The sequence below is a fragment of the Canis lupus genome, chromosome 23 (genome assembly GCF_048164855.1).
Source record: "Canis lupus baileyi chromosome 23, mCanLup2.hap1, whole genome shotgun sequence".
Lineage (NCBI taxonomy): Eukaryota > Metazoa > Chordata > Mammalia > Carnivora > Canidae > Canis > Canis lupus.
The window spans coordinates 47,910,245-47,918,987 of record NC_132860.1 but is presented as its reverse complement, the minus strand read 5'-3'; positions in this window follow the sequence as shown (position 1 = coordinate 47,918,987).

The following is an 8,743-nucleotide window of genomic DNA, read 5'->3' as shown; positions in this document are numbered from 1 at the left end:
GATCCCGGGGTCCTGGGATTGAGCCCTCATCAGGTTCCCCGCGGGGAGCCTGCTTCTCCCTCTGCCTGTGTCTCTGCCTCTCTCTGTGTGTCTCTCATGAATAAATACATAAGATCTTAAAAAGAAAAAACAAATATGACACACGTCATATAAGACTTATTGGAACCATGGCATGTTTATATTCTATTTAAATAAACAATGTGGTCTCTCTCTTTTTTTAAGATTTTATTTCCTTCCTTTTTTCCTCCCTCCCTCCCTCCCTCCTTCCCTCCCTCCCTTCCTCTCTGTTTCCCTTCTTCCCTCTCTCTCTCTCTTTCTTTCTTTCTTTTTTTAAAATATTTTACTATGGTCAGAAAATAAACTGCTTGTAACAGTAAGCCAAAATGTAGCACATGTTCATACCACTCTAATAACTCTATAGTTCTTATATTATTTAAACATCTTGGCATGGCATATAAGGTCCATCACAATCCATCCTAAACTTACCATTTCAATCACATCTACTTGATTTACCAGCAATCTATATTCTTAAGCATATTTTTTGTTCCATCCATATCAAATATATCATCAGATAATAACCCAGAATCATAGTATTTTCCAACATGAAATAATTATTTCTCATTCATGGTAATGTGGCTTATCTATGACTGAACTTAATTCTGCTGGGTTCAGCTGGTTTTATATGGCTTTAGCTGAGCTTGGCTGGAGTAGCTTCAATTCTGCTTCATTTGTCTTTTCTTTCATGACCTGGGTACGAAACACCCACTATTTACGATTTTCTCATGTGCAGGCATGAAACACAAGAATGTTTGCAGAAACACAAGATGCAGTGAAAGCTGCTGCGCCTAATAGGCCCACCGTCACTCCCATATCTATGCCTTGTTCAAAGCAAGTTACATGGCCAACCCCTAAATTAGTGGGTTAAGTAGTAATTGCAGCACGGCAAAGATAAGAGAAGGAATAAACATTTTTTTTTAAATACTACAATCTAATAAACTACTAACTATGTCATTTTCTTTTGTACCTGTGTTTCTTTTATCTTAATGCCCAGAACATCTTTGAATCAATGAATTCCATTATGAAGTAGACATGTCTCTATTATTAAAGTATCACTCTTTCATTAAATATATGGCCTTTAGAATTATACGACCCTCAGTTCAATATATCCCTGACCATTTACTAACTTGTGCAAATATTTATTTTTTCTAGCTAAATTCAGCTAAATTTATTTACCTGTAGAATGAGCATAATAATTAAACTTGATTCAGAGTAACTGCACATATACATTGCTCAGGCTAGGGTAATTAATATAACATTAACAAAAAACTATAAATAAGTCACAGTAGCTTAACAGTATACAGATGTATTACTCATTCACATAAAGTCCAACATAGATGTTTCTGATTAGAAGTTTCGTTCTCAAGTGACAATTCAGCAATCTAGTCTTCTTTCCTCTGTGATGTAGTCATTTTCATCACATCACAACCAAAAGTTCCACAAGAGAAAAGAAGTAATACTAGACATATAAACACAGAACTGCTATACATAGATTCTGTTCCCATTCCATTACTCAAAAATAGTCATATGACTCCACTTAGATGCAAGGGGGCTGAGGAATGTAGCGCCTGGCTGAGAAGATATTATGGACTGTCAACAGGAATCTTTGACGTGTTTCCCTGTCTGCCACAGGATATAAAGTCATAGCTCTTTACACATATTACTGTTACATATTACTTTCATACACACTTCTCATTAAAAGTAGCCAAATATATGGGGAAAGAAAGCATGCAAAAACATGGATGAAATACAAATTAATAGATTGTGGAAGTAATTTATAGTTAGGTAAAGAATTAACTTAGAGACAATTTTTGAAAATTTTGGGAACATGTCACTGTTTAGATATGTGGTATGTATAAATATTTCAATTTTGTTCTTTTTATTTTGCATGTTCCTAAAGTGTCCTTAATTTTTAATTAAAATGAACTAAAATTAGTGTTCTGAGAAATTCATAACACATTTTTATTCCCTGAAGATCCATTTCACCAACATCAAGATGTAATTAGAAACTTACTACTTTGCACTTATAAAACCAAGCCTGTAAATCATAGGTGCGCATCGTGAATGTCTCTATAGAGTAGCAACTTCCAATAATTTAAAATTATTGTTAATAATTATAGGCCCATTTTTGTTCTCAGAAAAAAATATCATTATGGCTGAATTTCTATTGCAAAGTTGCAGCAAAATTTTCTTCTAGTATTACCTTGCTAAATTCTTCTAAATGTTCTGTGTCCTTACTCTGATTTGTCCAAAGACTTTCTAAAGTGCTTGTTGATAGGCAGCCATGGGTCTTCACATTACTATTATCATTTATTAATTGCTTTGATAACTTTCCTCTATGCAACTGAGAGACAGTTTTTTGGAAGCTTTTGCCTTAGAGAATAAAAACTTTGCATGGTTTAAGAATAGCGCAACCAGCCATGATCCAAAAAGTTGTCCTTTACCAAAATCCCCCTCCTTGTACTGACTGCTAATGTGGGAGTTAGTGTGTGATCATGAAATAAATTCTTAGCTAGAAAATCAGGTTATCTTCATTCTATTATACATTCTGCTACTACTAGCTCTATAAATTTCAGAGCAATATAAAGTGCAAAATATTGGAATACTGTTGCACATGTAAATGGAGTGCAGCCATAAAAATGGTTGAAGCCCACTATGTTAAGTAAGCTAAGAGAAAGCAGATCATAGCTCGGGCTATATTCAAAATTGATGATGATACTAATCTACATTTTCATGATGTATACCTCAACTTTGAAAAAAATGAAGTACAGATCAAGTGGCTCTGTGAGAAAAAACTTTTTTGCATTGCCTCATCTTCTTCAGTTTCTGGGCTGTAAATTGTTATTATTGAAAACATTCTGAGTATATCTCACCCATATAAGCTTAAAGAATAATCATAGAGAATTTGACAAGCAGGCCAAGAGTCAGGAGCTAGAAACAAGGGGCTTTTCTGCAGCTTATATCCACGCACCTGTTTTATGCACATCACTGTGTATTCCCTCCCTATGGCCTACTGTGTAAGTTACCAGATACACCACCTATTCATGTTTAAATTTCTATGTCAATACATGGCTAAAAAATGCTTACTAGTTTGGAGTTAGCATTATTCAGATGAATTATAACACCATCATCATTCTTTTCCCTGTAGGAACACCTATGACTGAAGATGTGAAATAGTGTTTTTCAGAGTAGATGTTTTCTTAGATGACACAGACGTGACTATTTACAAAGAAATGTTTTTTACCCATAGATAGTTTGATAGAGAAATAAACTGTGTATTCAAAATTCAACGTCCAGGAGCTGAGCGATTTCTCTTATCTTCAAGAGGATTCAGGCCAGATTTTAGAGTACATAAGGAGGTTGGGGTGAAATGTTTCAGAGGACAGATAATAAAAGAATGTTACATATTTTTTTCTTTATACCTCATGTACCACCTCAATGCTCTGTCACCACTCAAAGGACTAATAAAGAATTCAGAACAAAAAATAAGTTTGATATAAACAAGAGATGCTTCTTTGATGCATGCTTTAAGAGGAGTCATCTGTGAAACTATGTGCCTCTCTTCGGTTCAACTTGGACACTGGTCCAGAAGGACAGTTGGCCACATCTCAGTGGCTCTTCTGAAGGCCATATATCATGAAGCTTTAAATATTGTTGAAAATCATTGCAAGCTTTTATTCTTCTGTATTAATTTTTTTGTTGTTTATCCACTTACACTCACATGAATGCCTTCCCACCTTTTCAGAGAAAGTGATGCGCCACCTTGTGGGATTTGGGCTTGAAACACAGTTGGCTGATTAAAAGTAATCCTTTGATATCTATTTTCCCACCAGTATTTCATATGTATTAAATTGTTTTCTGAAGTTGAGGACCTGCTTCCAGTTCAGTAGAAACTGTAGCCAATGGAGGATCCACACACACATGCAGAAACTAAGGTTTGTTGCAACAAAAATTACACTATTAATCTATGATTTCCCCAGTAGCCCAGGACAATTCATTGAGTTACATTTCAATTTGGAAAGGGTAGGTCTGTCAGTTAAGAACCCAACTCTTGGTTTCAGCTCAGGCCACGATTTCATGGGTCTGGAGATCATGCCCTGTGTAGAGCTCCGTGCTCAGCATGGAGTCTGCTTGGGATTGTCTCCCTCTTACTCCTATCCTACCCCTTTCCACCCCTCCCTTTCTCTTGCTCATCCATTTCTCTCTCTGTGTCTCTAAAAGAAAGAAAGAAAGAAAGAAAGAAAGAAAGAAAGAAAGAAACAAACAAACAAACAAACAAACAAACAAACTTAAAAAAAAAGTTGTTTTGTCATACTTGGAGAAGCCAAGGATTCAATGCTTCTCATCTGAGACATTTGTAGTCCAGAAAATTTTTAAGCATGTTGTATAACATAAATGGTTGTTATAAGTAACAGTAATAAATTAGTTTTTATTATAAAAATATTATATTTACAGTGGTTGGTACCTATTTTTTTGTCAAAAGCCTTTGAGAATTCAAACAAATAAATAGATTTGAGGTGAGAAAAAAAATATGTGAACTCTTTTCTCTTGTCCCTCTACTCCATTTTTTATGCCTTTGACAGAGCAATTGTTCTAGGGAACAAATTAGTTTTGTCACTCTACTGATAAAAGCAAGCTAGTGGCTATCCATCACCCAGTAGAAGGGTGTCCACATACTGCAGCACAGGATAAAAGAATCCCTGAGATCTGCAGCTCACTTGCTCTGCAGTTTCTACTCTTAGTGCTTTTCTGAATGACCATCCAGTGCACAACCTGAGTTTCTTAATTGTGCCATGCTGCACAATTATGCCTCATTATGCCTCGTATGCCTCGTTACCTGGAAACATGCTGAATATTTGGTTTGACATACATCTATTATCCTTCTACAGCCAGCTCAAGCACTAACTCTAATATGAAGTAAAAGCACCATAATCTGTGCCATTACAGTCTTTCAGAAGAAGCAAGAGTGTATTGTTTTTTACTAAATTGAAATTATTTATTAGTGACTGCCTTCTCTATTCAGCTGTGATCTCCTTGAGACAGGCTTCAATGTAATTATCTCTATAGCCTGCACCTTGCACAGTCGAGTTTATCTGTGTGTGCATATGTACACATCTGCATGAACACACACCCATGCACACACATGAGCTGAGAACTCAAGAAGGCCCAGGGTACAGTCTTAGTCCTAGACTGAGGGTTTGAGACTCAGGAGATCTGATAGTATAAGTTTTAGTCCAAGTCTGAAGGACTAAGAACAAGAAGAGTCAAGGTGTAAGTTCCAGTTCAGGTCCAAGTCCAAAGGCAAGAGAATAATGATGTTTCAGTTGAAAGGCAAAGGGAGCAACTTTTCTCTTAATCAGGCTTTTTGTTCTACTCAGGACTTCCACATATTGGATAAGGCTTACCAACACTGAGGAGAGCCATCTTCTTTACTTAGTCTACCAATTCAAATGTTAATCTTTTCCAGAAACACTCTTACAGGCATAACCAGAGTAATTTTTAGCCAAAATCCCTGGACACCCTCTATCCCTGTCAAATTGACACTGAAAATTAACCATCACAAATGTGTGTGTGCGTGTATATATATGTATGTATATATATACACACACACGTGCACATATATATGCATGTTTTATATATGTCTATGTATGTGTGTCTGCACCTATGTGTATATATGTGTATATAAACTTTCACTCTAAAATTGTGCTCCCAAATTCCCTGTATATGAATTTTTTGAGAAAAAAATGAAAGTAATTTTTATATCTTTAGATATTTAACTCTATGAAAATAGGTAAAAAGCCATGGATTTGTATCTTCAACAAAATAGAACTGACTTTTACGATTATCACATTTGTGTCAGTTATGAGATTACAAAAATGGAGAAGAGATTCTCTTTTTTTTTAAAGATTTAATTTATTTATTAGAGGGGAAAAGACATTGAGCCCACAGAGGGAGAGGGAGAGGAAGAAGCAGACTCCCTGCAGAGCAGAGAGCCCCATGCAGGACTCAATCCAAGAGTCAATCCCAGGATGCTGAGATCATGACCTGAGCTAAAGGCAGATGTTTAACTGACTCTCCTCCCACGTGCCCCTGGAGAAGAGATTCTTAACAGCATTCATCCCCCTGCATCCTTCACTAGTACATTCATTGTCATCTCTGAAGCTCAAGGCCTATTAGCACTGAGAATCTATAGAATGATGTTGTGGGCAGATGACTAAAGAGGAAAGACATCTCCCCCCAGCCCCCCAAATTGCATTTGTTCTTATAAACTGATACATCTAGAAACATAATTTAATACAGTATGGCTATCTGTATTTGAAGGGGGAATTCACAAAGTTTGTCTCTAGACTTTAACACTCTGAGCTATCTGAACTGATAATAAAGCTTGATTTACACAGAGGTAAGATTATATGTACAGAAAATCTTATGGGTTTTTCTACATACAGATATGCTTTGTAAAACATCGCTAGCAACAATACTACTACTAATGGCAATAAATAGCTAACAGTGAAGGTATATAGAAATATTACTATAGGCAAATATGGTATAATCACTTTATGTGTATTATCCAATTTATTACTTTTTTTATTACTTTTTTGTGATTTAGATTATGTTTAAAGGAGAAATTGTGTTTAGAAAGCTCAGGAAACCTACCTCATAAAAGAAATGCAGTAAGTGGGAAGAGCAAGATTCTAACCCAGTCAGACTATAGCTCCAATTCTAAATCCATATAAAATATATCTCTTTGGCTGAAGTATGTAAGACTTTGTTCACATGATTTTGTTCAATCTGGGCAGCAGAATATTGATTTAAATAGGAAAATTTATCTAGATAAGACACCAGTATGTGACAGTTTCTTTTAAATTACTGAAAATGACCAAACTTTGGACAGAACAATTGAGTCACACTTTCCAAATTAGAACTAAGCATAGTTTAAATAATTTGTGTACAACACAGGGTGGAAATCATAGAGTATGTTTTATTATAATCGCAGGTTTGTTTTTTTTTTCTCTAGGAAATCAACAATTAATGAATATGGCTTTTTTCTAACATGGTCTAATGTGGTATAGGTTATTTATATTTTCTGATCAGTGACATTATTATTAACTATCAGTCTTGTTTGTAAACTTCTGCAAAGTATAATCCTTAAGTACAGTGTTACCAAAGATTCCTCTTCCCTATTTCCTCTGTTCTGGACTGCCCATATCTTTGTGTAAAGATGTAGGTGTCTCCAGGGGCACCTGGGTGGCTCAGTGGTTGAGCGTCTGCCTTCAGCTCAGGTCATGATCCCGGAGTCCTGGGATGCAGGACCAAATCAGGCTTCCCACAGGGAGCCTGCTTCTCCCTCTGCCTATGTCTCTGCCTCTCTCTCTCTCTGTGTCTCTCATGAATAAATAAATAAAATCTTAAACATATGTATATATAGAGAAATGTCTCCAAAGTAAATGCAAGGTGTCGCAAATTCTCTTTGGTGGTCACAGTTTTTCCACAGAAATAAAGTTCTCTATGGAATGAGAGGGGAAAGAAGAAAAGGAAAAATAAAATAATTATTTTAGGGGAAATTTTAGAGGAAAAGGCTATCTTTCTTTCAGGACAATTCTTGTTAGTAGTCATTTAAGAGTAACTTAGCAAAATTGTTGTACATCTTTATGTCCAGTTGAATGAGTCTAAGCTTGTTTGCTATTTAACTGAAATAGGGTAGCTGACTTGTCTAAATATGTTCATATAATATTTTTCATTAGCCCTTCATAGTACATGAAATTCTGGGCTCAAGGAATGCATATTTAGAGCACAAGATTACACCCTTTGCCTATAGATGGTGTTTCTACCAAACCTAGAGGCAAAGATGGAGGTAGTGTTGTATCAAAAAAAAAAATTTAGACACCCTATCAGGTTGGATAGCTGTGGAGTCATCTGCCAGACTTTAGTACTCTATGATCAATCATGCCTAAGAGGGAGTTATGCTCTTTATCATTGAGTGGTTAAAAAAAAATGTATTTCCACACAAATTAGTCAAATGATCTTTGACAAAGAAATAAAGGATTCAATTAAGGATAATCTTTTCAACAAATGATTCTGAAACAAATCTACATGATGCCCCCCCCCAAAAAAAAAGTCTTGACACAGACCTTGAAACCTTCACAGAAATTAAGTTAAAATGTCTATATACTAAATGTAAGATGCAAAATTTTAATACTTCTAGAAGATAGTATAAAAATCTTACTGACCTTGGGTTTGGTGATGACTTTTTTCTAAGCATTTTATTTTATTAAATTTTGGCAGACTGTACCAAAACATAGAACCTAGGAGAAGTATCTAAAGCAAAATGATCTGAAGAATTGAAAATAAAGCAGTTGGTGAGTAACATAACAAGTGTGCAAACCAACAAACATATGTGAAAAATCATTATATTGGACAGAAAAGGTTTATAGTAAAACGGATGTGGTTTATAATATATTGAAAATCACTGAAGAATGTTACTTATTTTTTTTCTTTTGGGAAATTTTTATTTTATAGAAACTTATAGAAAAGTTACAAAATAGTACCATGAAATCCAATATCTTTTCTACAGATTCACTACCTATGGATTCGATTTTATACCAGTTTAAAAATAATTTTTCTATTAACTCATTGATCTATCTATATGTATAAGTGTCCATTGTTCTTTTTCTGAATCATTTCAAGT